This window comes from Acomys minous (assembly GCF_964271855.1).
Source record: "Acomys minous genome assembly, chromosome: 5".
Lineage (NCBI taxonomy): Eukaryota > Metazoa > Chordata > Mammalia > Rodentia > Muridae > Acomys > Acomys minous.
This window is the reverse complement of record NC_140494.1, coordinates 38,014,155-38,029,679: the sequence shown is the minus strand read 5'-3', so window position 1 is coordinate 38,029,679 and position 15,525 is coordinate 38,014,155. Positions and strand designations below refer to the sequence as shown.

Below are 15,525 nucleotides of genomic sequence, written 5' to 3'. Positions count from 1 at the left end.
GATCCCAAGTGTGCAATGGGGAAGAGAACAGGGATGTTTTTCCGCTTAGAAGTCTAACAAGAACAGAGATGTTTTTCCACTTAGAGGTCGAACCACTTTGTGGGGGATCTTGGTTGTTGCCAGCTGAAAAACATCCTTGAACAGACTGAGCCCAAAACAGGAGGCTGGGATTTTTAGTTGGGACTTGGTATTGTTTGGCTGTTCATTGAATGCAAGGAACGCACTGTGGAGCACACAGTGCTAGATTCTAGGACTCTGCATTCCCAGCGTTGTCACTTATTTTGTTAGTGTTCCCAGCAAAAAGCTAACTAACTGACCAACTAACTAACTAACTACATATAAAGTCATCCTCAGAAAAATGCCGACCTGTTTGAGAAAAGGGATTGCTACAATCTGTTTTGGATTTTCAAAATTATGTGGACACACTCAGCAACAACTGTCTTATGGTGTCATACTGGTCACAATCCAGCTATCTTATTGATCTGACAATGTATAAATCACTGATAGAAATTCTCTGTTTGGGCGTCCAATGCAAATACAGATTTCGTCATTATCCTCACAGTGTCTGTTATCAGCGCAGCTGCTGATGGCTGGACTGTGTGCACGTCCCCCACAGGGCTGCTCTGTGAGTGGACTCACTTCTTAGATAAAAACAAGCAGAGATGGACATGTGTGCCGGGAGGTTAATCTACATGTGGTTGCATGCGGCTTTCTTGCTTCTCCTGTCCCCATAAGTATGCCTTGCTTTGCTTATGTTCTATTCTTGGTTTCCTGGGATGGAGACTTACATATATTGTGGTTCTGGAATGAGATTAGCCACAATCCTATTTACCGTGCTGCGTTTGAACTCTGGGGCAGCTGTCCACTCTGATTCGCAGTGTTGGAAATCACTCTGCAGCTGTCAGGGTGGGCAATTTGGGGAGGTCGGGGTCGTGTGCTTTGTTTTATTAGGTTTTGTTCCTTAGGTTCTGACTTCTCCTGGACAGTCTCCTTTTAGTGTTCCCATGCATAATTTAGCAGCTTACATCATTTTAGGTTACTCTTGAAACACTTTTATATATTTCTTAGGACAGCTAACCTTAAGAGCATATTCCTTCTGAGAAAACATTCAAGAAGACAGTAAGATATTGGCCAGATAACCTGTTATGTCCCACCAATGCATCACTGCAATTGGCTAATGGCAAACTCATATTTCTTGGTGGTGGCTATTTCCTAAAGAGACATAGGGCTTACATTTTAATAGTTTAGGTAATTTCCCATTTTTATGATCTCTTTCAGGAATTAGAGATATTTATATCCTCCCAGGGCTATTGCAAACTCTTGCAGTGTCATTAAAATTATATTTCAGCCCACTATTTTCTACCCAATCACCTATCCCAGGGATTCTGGCATCCCAGAAATGAATTATTATACTTCTTTCTGAATGCCTTTCAAACTATATAAACAATTTAAAGCCACCAACGCCCTGTGCTGACTTTTTACCCATACGAGCTATCCTAGAACTCACTCTGTAGACCTGGCTGGCCTTGAACTCACATAGATCCACCTGCCTTTGCCTTCCCAGTGTTGTTGGGATTAAAGGCATGTGGCCCCACTCCTGGCTGGAGTGTACTGCATGTGTGTGTGTGTGTGTGTGTGTGTGTGTGTGTGTGTGTGTGTGTGTACTGCATCTTAAAATTGATATCCAGGTATCAACCAGTAGAGAACAGAGGGCTAAGGGCAGGTTTTTTTGTTTTGTTTTGTTGTTGTTGGTTTTTTTTTCTTTCTGACTTTAGATGAACAGACAGGGAATAGGTGCTTTGTAATGACTGCACAGTAAATACTGGAAATACTATCTCTTAGGTCCTGCTGCAGGGCATAGCTGGCATGCTCTGTCCTCTACCTAGGGGTGGGGACTTCCCCTCTCCCAGAGACCTTTCACTATCTAATCCAGACATTTTGGTTCCATGGCCAGTTTTGCTCCCATTTCCCACCTTCCTGCTTTCTCTCCTTCCCGACCCCCCCCCCAGCATGTGTTCTCCCTTCCACGCCTCCCGCTCTGCTTCCAATAAGCCTGCTCTTGCCTTTTCTAGCTTCGTCGCCATTAGCTCATTCCAATATTCAACCAATCACTATTCAAATAAGAATTTCCCACACAACCTCATTGATTTTGAAATAAATGAGACTCACTTTTAAAATATGACCATTTTAGGTGTATTTTTACCTGCACAATCCTATATCTGCCTCCTTTTGCTCTTGTATGGTACAAGGCCACACAGAAATCATTTTTGTTGATACCTTTCTGGGTTACTGTCTAAGTCAGAATTTCTGTTGTTGCGATAAAACACTACGACCAAACAGCAAGTTGGGGAGGGAAGAGTTTACTGGCTTACACTTCCATATTGCTTATTTATTATTGGAGGAAATCAGGACAGGGGTGCAAACAGGGCAGGATCCTGGAGACAGGAACTGATGCAGAAGCCTTGGAGGGGTGCTGCTTACTGGCTTGCTCCTCGTGCTTTGCTCAGCCTGCTTTCTTTTAGAGCTCAGGACCACCAGCGCAGGGATGACACCTCCCCCACTGATCACTAATTGAGACAGCCTTTCACACCGGCTCCTACCCTGTCACAATATGGATGCATGATCAATTACTAACACTTTGTGGCTCAACTATATTGCTCAGTACTATTACTTTATAAAGGTATGTTTATCCCTTAACTTATTGAAAGGCTACTTAATTGCTTCTAGTTTGGGGTGATTTTCCAAATAGCCACCACCTGAGTAACAGCCCTCCGAAACATGCAGGTACCAATCCTCAGAGCCTATGAATGCCCTCTTTTTCTTTTCTTTTTTTTTTTTTTTATTAATTTATTCTTGTTACATCTCAATGGTTATCCCAGCCCTTGTATCCACCCATTCTTCCCTCCCTCCCATTTTCCCCTTATTCCCCTCCCCTATGACTGTTCCTGAGGGGGATTACCTCCCCCTGTATATGTTCATAGGGTATCAAGTCTCTTCTTGGTAACCAGCTATCCTTCCTCTGAGTGCCACCAGGTTTCCCCCTCCAGGGGACATGGTCAAATATGAGGCACCAGAGTACGTGTGAAAGTCATACCCCACTCTCCACTCAACTGTGGAGAATGTTCTGTCCATTGGCTAGATCTGGGTAGGGGTTTAAAGTTTACCGCCTGTATTGTCCTTGGCTGGTACCTTAGTTTGAGCAGGACCCCTGGGCCCAAATCTGCCTATCATAATGTTCTACTTGTAGGTTTCTAGGACCCTCTGGATCCTTCTACTTTGTTATTCTCCCATGCTTCTCTCATCTAGAGTCCCAATAGGATGTCCTCCCCTCTGTCCCAGTTTCCTGGTAAGTGAAGGCTTTCATGGGACATGACCCTTGGGCTAGTATGCAGATATAAGTAAGTATATACCATTTGAATCTTTCTGCTTTTGGGTTAACTCACTCATTATCATTTCTGTGGGGAGAGAGGAACACTCCTTCATTGCTGGTGGGAATGCAAACTAGTACAGCCACTTTGGAAATCTGTCTGGTGCTATCTCAGAAAACTGGGAATAGGGCTTCCTCAAGACCCAGCTATTCCACTCCTTGGAATATACCCAGAAGATGCTCCAGCACACAACAAGAAACTTTGCTCAGCCATGTTCATAGCAGCCTTATTCATAATAGCCAGAACATGGAAACAGCCTAAGTGTCCCTCAGTAGAAGAATGGATAAAGAAACTGTGGTACATATACACTATGGAATACTACTCAGCTATTGAATGCCCTCTTATATGGAGAATTACAATTCACAGAAACTGTTTAGGACCATAAGGCAGGGGCATCAATCTGTATTGTTCAGATAGGCCTTACATGTCAGTTTCCTTGTAGGAAGTTGACCATTAGTGGACTGGGAGCGTGGAGGTAGAGATTGGAGTGACCCTGGCTCCTGTCTTCTTCCTCACACTTGGAGATAATTGTCTCTGTCTACAGAACAGCTGCATGGTGATGGAGACCACGATGCATCACATTACCCAGCCAGGACACAATGCAGCACACCAAGGCTACGTCTTCCTATTCACAAGTGTGGACCGTGTGTTTATATCTCTGGTTTATTTAATTGGTGTTTGCATTATCTTTTCATATAGATCCTGCACATAGTTTGTTAGATATATGTCCATGTTTTTTGTTTTATCTTGATTCTATTGAAGGTTGACTGCATTTTATTTTATTTTCAAATTCTGATTGATGTCCAACTTCTTTGTGCTGACCAGTTAACTACCTTCATCAGCTGCTGAGTTGAGGTATTTTGTTCCCTTGCTTATTTTCTTGTACCTCCTGTGTGTGCGGTTTAGTTATTGCCTGTATTTCCTTTTTCTTGTTTTTGCTGAGGATTTCAGCTCCCGGATGAGGCATCAGCACAGTTCCACTTTGCTTTCCTGCTAACCTCAGGGACAGAAGGACATGGACTTTTCAGTTTCTCACCATTAAGTCTGATGTTAGCTGATGTTTCTGAAGCTACCACAGCACCTGGAAAGCAGTCCTCACTAACACAGCTATGGGATGGATGCTGGATTTTGTCAAGTGCAGTTTTGCATAGATTGATAATTTTTAATTTTTAATATTTTTGTATTTTGAGACAGAGTTTCTCTGTGTAGACCTGGCTGTCCTGGAATTTGCTCTGTAGACCAAGTTGGCACTGAATGCAGAGATCCATCTACCTCTGCCTCTTGATAATTTTTATTTGTATTTTATCAACGAAATGTCTTTGATAATTTATATGTATAATTTTTAATATTGTAATTGGATTTCCTTAGCACTGATGATGCACCACTCCCTTAATCTGAGGAAAAGGTAATAGAATAAGAGGTGATTTTTTTTTCTTCTTATGAACCAAAGTAATCTTGAAATTATCTTAACTAACGTGCTCTTTGGACTCCTTGCAGGGGATTGTGGGGAAGAAATCTACAGTGTTCACTGTCTGAAGTGGAATGCCTGATGGACTATACAGAGAAGCAAAAGTGGCCATGGACACAGGCTCATAACTGTGGGGATAGAGCTATTGTAATCAACACCACTCCACCCAAGACAGCCGTCCAGGCCCTATTGGCCGCCTGCACTGAGGAGTTTTGCTTTATCCACAGTGAGCTGAGCGAGCAGAAGGTTGGAACACAGTGGGCTGATGTATGGCAAGGAGGGGTGAACACTGGACTCAGTGTGGTATTTGCTTCGGAGTGGGACTCCCAGGCTCTGTCCGCTCTGCACAAGAAAGCAGATGTGACTTTCCTGATGCATGCCAGGTCCACTTGTCTCCTTACTTTGGGAGTCTGCTGTCCATACCGAGCACTGTCTCTGTGCACTTTCCTCCCCGCTGAATGGATGCCTGAAGAGCCAGCTCCGCCCATGCCGAGTAGGAGAGCTCCCTCAGCTGAGTGTGCCTCTAGCCCTCTCACTCTGCCGTCAGACCTGAGAAGAGTCTCCTGCGTGGCTCCCAGCATCCACAGAGACTTACTTCACCTCCTAGCAGACACAGCCCTGTCGTACTGTAAGGGCAAAATCAATGCCATATTCTATATGTAATGTATATTCTGCATTTAATGATGGTCTGTATGAGACCTTGTCCTCCAGGTGACCCTTCTCCCTGAGTTCTGGGAATGACACCTGCCAGCAGTCCCCAGAAACAACACCAGAGCGATTACATACAACTAGATCCCAATGTTCCTCTGAGACGAAAAGACTTCCCCTCCAGACCCAGCATCCACCCAACCTGCCTGAACATCAACATTTGTAAGCTTCCCTTTATAGGCCCATTGCCCTTGAAGCTTGGGGTCACTGTCCTATCGTGCGGCATCAGGAAGGACTCTGATCTGAAGCTCTGAGCCCATAATACAAGACCCTGTGTATGTTGCATCGGTATCCAATCCTGGTGGTCTTTTGGGGGGGGGTCTCGCGATCTGGGTGATCTCAATATTACACTGGGCCATCTCGGGATTACAGTACATGACAGAAACAGTAGCAAGACCAGAGGTGTGATTACAAAACTTCAGCATTTGGTTTGAGCTGTGGAGGTCCTGTTTCCTAACTCTTGCCATCTACTGCTCAGACTGTAATTAATCCTTTATATTAAAACTGGACATAGGAGCCTCTTTTATTATTATTATTAATTATTCACTTTACATCCGGGTTGTAGAAGCCCCTCTTACATGCAGTTTTTGAACAGTTATGAACTACTAGAACCCTACGTGATTTATCCTGACAGTTCAAAGAAGAGGGTATGAAAGTGAATATGATTATGTAAGAGCGTATGAGAGTTCAGACCAACATGGTAATACTTTGACATTACAGCCTATGTAAGTGAAAATAACTTGTAAGCCCCAGATGGTACTTGGCACGAGGAACGAGAGGATATTATGCTGCTGCCTTAAAATAAGATTGCATGCTTTTGCATTGTTGTATTATTTCCTTTTGCAACAGGCACAAGAAAGGATGGAATTGAGTTGGGAGAATCACTGGGGGATTTGGGATCTTGCTATTGGCTTCTTTGCATTTCCTACAGGTGTTTTGAGATACTTTTTGCTGTGGCCTCACAGGCATCCAGCTGTGATGTAATTGAGAAGAATGAATGAATACCTTTGGAGCCCCCCTGGAGGAGCAGGTCAGTATCTCCCTGCTGGACAGTGGCTTTGGTGTGGTGGCAGTCAGTATTGGAGGTGTGGGATTGAATTTGCTTCCTCAGGTGGTAGAAAGATCCTTTCAACAAATTGCCACCAGTTTCCCACTTGCTCACATCCACTTAGCCCCTTTCACACAGTACTGTATTTCACTTTCTTGGCTTTAGGATGAGTCAGTATGTAGCGATTTCTCCACCTGCTGGCTCTGATGGTCATAGCAGCATGGCCACACTCTGCACTGGCCCCTCCCCCCCACCCACCCCCGTCAACACTAATCTTTGCCGAGAAGCAGCAGAATTGGCTATAAAGGGTTATTATCAATGGGAGTTGGTTACAAGTTATTATTGGTCTTATTTAGAGAGAAAACAAGGTTAGCCTCAGCAATGTCTCTCTTTTCCTTTATCTTACACTCTTAGGTTTGGAGATAGGGTTTGAAAAGAAAGAAAGGGGAATATAGAAATATAAAGGATAGATAGAACAAAAAGTAGATTATTGAATCTACTCCTCAACTTAATGCCTCAATTGTTACTCACACGGTTATTTTTAATTCACTGGTATAGAATTTTGGATATAGGTGCAAAATAAGTTTAATTCTAGATACAGTGATATAGAATTCAAATGTAAGATTATTCTTCACACACATTATATATATTTCTACTCTAATATGAGGTGTTGTACCCATACAACTCAATTATAATACAAGGTTTACTTCCAATACTTTGAAAGTGCTATTGCAGGCTGTTTAGGATAAATAAATTACACAAGTTAATTGTTAGTTGATCAAATCATGGTCCTGACAATTGCTAGTCTACTTTTATCACGAGAATATACATCTTAGGTGCAGCAGATAGATAAGATTCTATAGAAAAATAAGGTAGGATACTTAGATAAGGTCTTCAAAAACCTCAGAGGCATGAAGAATATGGTATTTAAAAATGTTTTTTATTATTTTAAGGATTCACTGACAATGAGACAGGTTAACTCCTGGCAACACCCAGCCTATCCCAAAGAGGATGATGAGCATCAAAGAACCTCCTTATGGACATGATTTCAAATGCAGCAAACAAGCCACTGGGCAAAATGTCCTCATTTCTACCACAGACAGAATTCTGCCCCAAAAAGGGCAAGTTTGGATGCAGGCAGAGTCGATGGCCAAACTCTGCCAAGACAGGGTAAGCAAGTCCTCAATAGTTCCTGCCTCACAAATATGTCTGTCAGATATATTGGGCCAGAAGGCTAAAGATGATGCTCCAACGTTATAGAGAGATTTGGATAGCAAACTGTCTCTGTCATCTTCTCATTTGGAAGCTTCTAACCTGCACTCCTGGCATACTCAGGTAACGAAGTTCATTCCTTCTCAAGTCTCTGATGAAGTTGAAGACCAAGTAGCTTAGTTTTACAATGAAGCTTAGTTGTTTAGGGGGTAAGATGTTTTTAGGTCTAGATAGGTGTTCTAAGTTGATAATGACAAGATGTGATGGAGATTAATTTACATTCAGAATTTTAGATGCACCAAGATAGGAAAGATGTTTCCTTTAAGGCTGTCAAATACAAATAGCCAAAACACTAAGAATGTAACATTTATGTAATTCCTGATTGTGTCATATTTATTCTTGCTATAGGTGGTTTATTGTATATAAATGTAATAATATAAATGTATATGTAAAAAATAAAAAATGTTTAATTAGTAAAATAAAAAAATAAAAAAGATTTAAAAAAAGAAGAAGCAACAGAATTTGAGTGGTTTCAAATGGAGCTGCAGTAAAGTTTCCCAGATGGTTTCCTAACGTGACCCTGTAGAAGTCCACTAGGGATGTGATGCTTTCCTTCAGCAAGTATTATGCAGGACTGCTCTGGGCATTTGCTCCAAATAGCACAAAAGCCATGCTTCTCAGAATATCATGGGACCCCCCAGACCTCTAGAGACTTCTAGGTGTGATGTGGCCCCTGGTCCTAAGGGTTTAGTGAAAGTGACATTTTTCCTTTGAAATGAGCACTTGCCTCTCTCCATTCTCCAGAGGGCAAAATCTCCTTCACCTGGCGCCTCCAGGTAACCTAAAGGGGGTGTTGTGATGGCTAAAGAAACTCCATTTTATGGTAGGTATCCATTTTGGTTCCAAATAGCCATTTGTCATACTCAAGTTCCCAGTAATCCCAACTCAGTAACCATCACCTAGAAACACTCAGCTGTGACCATCTCACCACTTCTTCGGCAACATGCTTCTGCAGACATTCAAGGACTATTTCCAAGTCACCTTGGCTGCCTAATCTTTGGCAGTGTGGAACAGCTCTTGGCTCGATTGTGCAGATATTCAAGGTCTTTTCTTCTGGATTTTCCCTTCCCACATCAGCCTTGGTGCAGCAACCCCTGGTCTGGGTTGGAGACTGCAGCCCCGGCTAGGGGAATGAATGGATTTGCCTAGTTACAATCTGAATTAAATCTGCGGGTTTCCCTCCCTCTCGTGTTCTCAAACTCCACAACAATGTCTTCTTTGTCTTCATGAACCTCACGTTGTGTAAGAGTGGATTTGAGTGCCCAGGGGCTAGCCCAGTCTTATTGCTATAAAAACAAACAAACAAACAAACAGCATAAAACATTCAAAAAGAAGGGACTGTGGAGCTGGAGGGATGGCTCAGCAGTCAAGAGTACAGAGCACTGAGACTCTGAACATCCCGTGACTCCAACTTCAGGGGTGTCCTACGCTTCTGGCCTCTGTGAGCACCTACACTCACATCCACATGCCCATAGTCAGACCTTTAATTTAAAAAATAATAAAAACAAATCTTTCTTGAAAAGGAGAATACTAAACAGAATTGCAGGTTTCTGGTATATACATCACTGGAGGAAAAAAAATCAGCATTTTTATTTTCTTTCATTTAAAAATGTGTATGTGCAGCCCATTACCACTCAGAGCCCTAGGCTACTGCTACCAATGGCCTTGCCTGTGAAAGAAACACACTCTGCATCATAGACTATCCTGACCCTTGGCACACTAAGGGTGGGAGGAAATGACCTGTAGGACATAGGTCTTCTACCTTAAGGATGCAAGAATGTGCTGTTTCTTAAGATTTATGGTGTTGGAACATGGTGTGTTATAAGGACCAAACTAATGCTGTGTTCTGTATGTTCTGTAACTAATGCCTTGGTCTGTATGTTATGTGAGAATTTGTCTTCTAGGTGACCCTTACTTCTCCATGCATTCCAGGAGTGACCACATACTGCTGTAAGCTGAACCTGCCAGCAGTCTCCAGAAACTCCACCTGGGCAATTAGATACAATCAGCTCCCAATGTTCCTCTGAGATTTAAAAAAAAATCCCCCTTGAAGCTCAGCCTCTACCCAACCTGCCTAAAGGTCGACACTCCTGTGACCCACAACCTCACTTATAGTTTTTCCTTTTATAAACCCATCGCCCTTGAAGCTCCAGCACCACTCTCCTACCCTGCTGCATCAGGAAAGATTGTGGTCCGAGCTCGAGCCCGTATAAGAGGACCTTGTGTGTGTTGCATTGGTATTGAGTCCTGGTGGTCTTTTCAGGGGTCTCTTGATCTGGGTACTACAGTGTGAATGAAGCTGTAGGAAGAGATCTCGGAGCCCTTTGAGAAGACTCCAAGTAAACAACGCAAGAATCTTGTTGTCCTTGCTCTTTCATAATATGGGTGTTCCTGTAATGCTCTTTGGTACCCCTCCCAGGTATAACAACAGGGATGGGTTTACTTTAGAGTGCTCCTCCTCATCTCACCCATCGTCACTCAGAGTGATGCTACCAAACATAGGCTGTCTTATGACTGTATACAGCTTGAACTAATGTGACCTTGCCCTTCAGAACCCTGGGACTGTATACAACTTGGACTCAAGTGAACTTTGCTTAACTCTCAGAATGTTAAAAAAAAAAAAAAGTCTGATACCCTGAATAAAGTTGGCTGCTGTGTGAGGCTTTGGTCTGTTTCTTTTTAGGCTTTACTCTCCCAGGTTCACCCTGACATATAGAGGGGTGAGAGTGTGAACTTGTTATGTTTCCATATATTTTTCTACCTGTACTTTCTTGTCTTTGTTCTCCCTGGTGATCTGTGTAGAAAAGCATTCTCTTTCCTTGTAAACACGGTTTAATGATTGCGTAGTATCTCTGCATGCGGTTGCCTGTATTAAAAGATCAGTAGTGGGGCTTCTTGCATGCTTTTCCGGTCTCCAGCATCCCTTGTTGAAAATTCATGTTGCAGACCCAGTCTCATTTCATGAACCAAGGTATGATGTCTTTGGCAGGTATCCTTCCTAAAGCTGTGAAAAGAAGTGAATAAATATACACATTTAAAAATATATTCTACCAAGCAGGACAAGTTTCAGTATACTTTATTAATTTCTGCATCTCAGGAGGCAGAGACAGGTTGATTGCTGTGAGTTTGAGGCCAGCCTGGTCTACAAAATGAGTCCAGGACAGCCAAGGCTACACAGAGAGACCTTGTCTCAGGAAAAAAAAAAAAAAAAAGAAAAGAAAAGAAAAAGAAAAAAGAAAAAAAGGATGATCTGTTTTCACTCTATGTGTCCTTCAATATATGTGACAATTTTTCACATGGGTTCTGCTCCCCACGAAGGCACCTGGGAAATCAGGCCTTGGTTGATTCAGGTTATAGGAACCACTCTTATTTGTGCTCATACAAAAATGTCCCCAAACAAGGTTTAGGGTCATTTCAAACTCTGCAGGCGCTGACTGGAAGTGATTCATCAGTCAATTTACCGTGCACATTAGTCTATTTTTGCCATATACTTTATTATTCTTCCTAATTTTAAATTAGTCAATATATTAATAGGTTTTATTGTGGCATGTTCTTTTGTTTGTTTGTTTTTCTAGACAGGGCCTCTCTGTGTAGCCTTGCCTGTCCTGGACTAACTTTGTAGACCAGGCTGGCCTCAAACTCATAGCAATCTACCAGCCTCTGCCTCCCAAGTGCTGGGATTAGAGGTGTGTGCCACCAAGCCCAACCTGTGGCATATTCTTTTTTAAGTGTGTGTGTGTGTGTGTGTGTGTGTGTGTGTGTGTGCGCGCGCGCGCGCGCAGGCATGCCTACCTGTGCTATAGGGCTTGTGTGAAAATCAGAGGATGACTTTTGGAAGTTGGGTCTCTGTTTCAACCTCACTGAGGCAGAGTCTCCATTTTTGCTTCCATGCTGTGTGCTCTGGGGTAGCTGGCTTGACAGCTTCCAAAGCTCTTTCCTCTCCATCTCCCACCTCCCCATCGAAGGGCTGGATTCCAAATGTGTACTACCACATCTGACTTTGTATGTGGGCTTCTCCGATCAAGCTGACACAAAGGCTTTTACCCGCAGAGCCACTTCTCTCGTTGTGCCACCTTCATACACACTTTGTTCTTATTCGCCCCCCTTCTGTGTTGTCCGCAGTCCCATGAGACTCTTGCTGGTTTCCCTCCTCCACGATAGCTCCCCTGTTGCTCTCATGATGTGCACTCCTTTAGCCTGTCCACTCTCTCTCCCTCCTTACAGTCTCTTCCTCCTCTTTCATGGTCCCCTATATAGTTTCAAGCCACACATGCACTTCTATCTAGGGTTGGCCTCGTCGGCCAGACAGTTTTACTATGCGCATTCAAGCACATACATGATGACGGAGACCTTTTCGGCAAGGCCAAGAAGTCTAGGAGCAAAACTCGAATGACAATTGCCTGCCTAGAATAAGACCTTGCTGTGACACTAACAGTGGGGTGGCTTCCACTCTTCTGTCTATCAGCCCTTTGAGGAACAGTCACAGTGACGCTTTCCTCTCTCTCTCTACTGATGAACACCCTTCATCTTCATAGACGACTCTGATGTCGTGGGAATGAATGGGAAATAGCTCTTGTGTTGTGTATTTGTTGATGAGTAAGTCTCCCTGTGACTGGGAAGGAGAGAGGTGGGCAGGGCTTAGGTTCCCTGGCCTTGGGGTTAGGAGAACATTAGGATGAGGGAGAAGTAGAAGCCGTAGCAGGAAGAGAGGAATCTGGAGAGAAAGAAGTCTCCATGGAGAGAATGGAGTGAGAGAAGGTGGCCATGAGGACCGAGTGATGGAGCAGACCCAATCCAGACAGGACAACTTAGTGGCAGGTAACTTGGGATGTGTAGCTGAGAACTAGCAAAATACCTCAGAGGGTTGATATCTGCTCAGCCCCAGTGATCAAGGCTTATTAAGAATCTAACAGGCTTCTGTGTCTTTTATTTATATAACAGCAGGTTAAGGAGTAACTGCCACCTTAAAATTTTTTTAATCTATTTTTATGTATACAGTGCTCTATCTGCATGTATACCTTCATGCCAAAAGAAACATCAGATCACTTTATAGATGGTGTGAGCCACCATGTGGCTGCCCGGGAATTGAACTCTGGACCTCTGGAAGAACAGATAGTGCTTTTAACCACTGAGCCATCTCGCCAGCCCTCTGACACCTTAATTATTTTTTAAAAATCAGTATTAAATATGAATAATCATGCTACATGTCTGTTACCATGGCCACTGCAGGAAGCAGTGCCAGCTTCCATACCAAATGCCGTGCTTGTAATTGGAATTTATCTTTCACGACCATCTTCAGTGCAGGCCCCTCAATCTCTACTATGACTCAAGGAAATAGGGATCTTGGGACAACAGCCAAGCAACCCAGGTCATCTGTGGGAGACCAGTAACAGCCACGTGAAGATTCATTTGCCTTTCAGATGACCATGTCCAAGATAACTGAACTCACACATTGGTTACTTCTCCAGGCATCTGATATAGTTTATTTCATGTTAGTTTGGAACTGCTGACTTAAGGGAAGCACATGATAAAATTTGTTTTAAATTGGTGGCAAGCCAATATTCTCCACTGTAGAATGATTGGTGGACAGATAATTTAAATGTGTAGAAGCATCTTGTCCATCAAACTTCTCCGTTTGCTAAATAGCATCACACCACATAAAAAGAGATTACCTTTCATGTGTTTATCCATACCAAGGCAGATTGGCTTGGCTTACTGTATATACTGAGCCATTGTCTCTTACAATAAGTAAATGTTTTATTTATTTATTTATTTATTTATTTATTTATTTATTTTTGGTTTTTTGAGACAGGGTTTCTCTGTGTAGCCTTGGCTGTCCTAGACTCCCTTTGTAGACCAGGCTGGTCTTGAACTCACAGCGATCCACCTGCCTCTGCCTCCCGAGATTAAACCTGGGATTAAAGGCGTGGGCCACCATGCCTGGCTAGTAAATATTTTATTAATGCCCCAACTTCACAGGTTTTCAAACTCCCTGTGTTGCTGTGGTCCCAAGACTCTTGTAGGAAACTTTAGGTTTTTCCTAGTAGGATTTTCCTAACCCAGCTGGTTCCTTTCTTCCACTGGATAATATTATTTAAAAACAAAGATACTGATGCTAGAATATAAAGTGTACTGGGTCCTTTGCCAAGCCCATGGGTGGGAGGAGCGAAGCTCATGGGTGGGAGGTGCCAAGCCCATGGGTGGGAGGAGCCAAGCCCATGGGTGGGAGGAGCCTCCTTCTGGTCACTCTTTGAAGGCCTCTCACACACTCAGTTGAGGGAATTAATTGAACCACCATTTTAAATCACCCTGATAGTGATGCTGTATTTACGCAACAGCTCCATAAATATCTTTGAATGAAATGAATGAGCTTGCCTTTGTCTTCAAAGCTGGTTTGTTTTAATGCTAATAATGTGTTTCTGCATCATTTGTTGCCCACCTAGGTTTGCAGTGGGAGACTGAATAAATTGGACAAAGAAATGTGTGCACCACAGAAAAATTACATTATTCCCTGTAATATCTTCCTTAAGCTTAAAAAAAAAAACTTACACATAGCTCATTTCTTATAATTGTATTTTATTGTTCTATTCCTATGACTGTGCACTTGAAATGAAATCACCTGTGCAGAAAAAAAATACATATTTTCTGTTTGCTTAACTTTTCTATGAGATTAAAATTTTCCTTGAAGGTTTTCTAAATTTGCCTTAGTTAACCTGGGGCAGGGTAGACATTAATCCTCTAAACTACTTCCCATAGTGGGGCAGGTATAGGATCCCTGCCCCAATCCCATGCCATCTGCTTCTAATAATTTCTATCAAGCTACCTCCCATCCATAATCCCAAATATTTGCAAGTGTTCTTCATCCGGGCCAAATCTCCATCCACACTGGCCACATGCTTTTTCTCCATCTAACCCATGGTGGCCTTCTCTTCCCCTCTCCTCTCCTCAGGTCTTCCTCCTCAGGTCCCTCATCTCCCAAGATTCTCTCTGTCTCCCTACGCCCAGGAACCTTAGCCACGCCCATCTCATTTGTCCTGCCCAGGTGTGATGGCCTTTTATTAATTAACACCAAAATACATCAGACCAACATTACCTAAAAGCCTCCCCCCAAGAGCTGTAACACTGGTGTTATGTATGGAGCGTGCAGGAAGCTCTTTCAGCAGGTCTCCTCTCTCCAGAAAACACTGACTACTGATAGAATCTTGGAGAGAGGGCTTGTGAGTCTAGTAATACTTATGAACTTCCTGAGCTTTGTAAGTTTTCATTTTCCTGCTTCCCTCCAAGACTGAATGGGACATCCCATTCCTTTCTCTGGCTCTTAGGTTCTGTCTGCCCCCTCGTCCATGACCATAGATGGTTAATTATTTTCTTCCATGTGTGTTAGAGCATTTCACCACTATCCTACTGTAGCAGTCAATTACTCTCAGTCACAGTTTGGTTTCTCCCTGTTGTGCAGCCAGAGCACATGAGAGCCTCAGCAGCATGCAGCTAACATCAGAGACAAGAGCCTTGTGCTTTGTGGAGCTCAAGGAACTGTCTCCATGGCCAATAGCTCATAGGCAGGTATCCTAACCCTGACACTGGCCTTTCAAAAGGTTTTA

General features: G+C 43.1%; 1 protein-coding gene across 1 annotated transcript in view; it reads left to right on the top strand.

Annotated features, from left to right (window-relative positions):
• The window catches only part of LOC311598063 (uncharacterized protein), a 78,053-nt gene extending 73,063 nt beyond the window's left edge, over positions 1–4,990 (top strand). The window contains exon 5 of the transcript XR_014779459.1: positions 4,926–4,990. The gene's annotated coding sequence lies outside the window, so the exon portion shown is untranslated. The remainder of the gene's footprint in view (positions 1–4,925) is intronic.
• Positions 4,991–15,525: the final 10,535 nt, after the last annotated feature.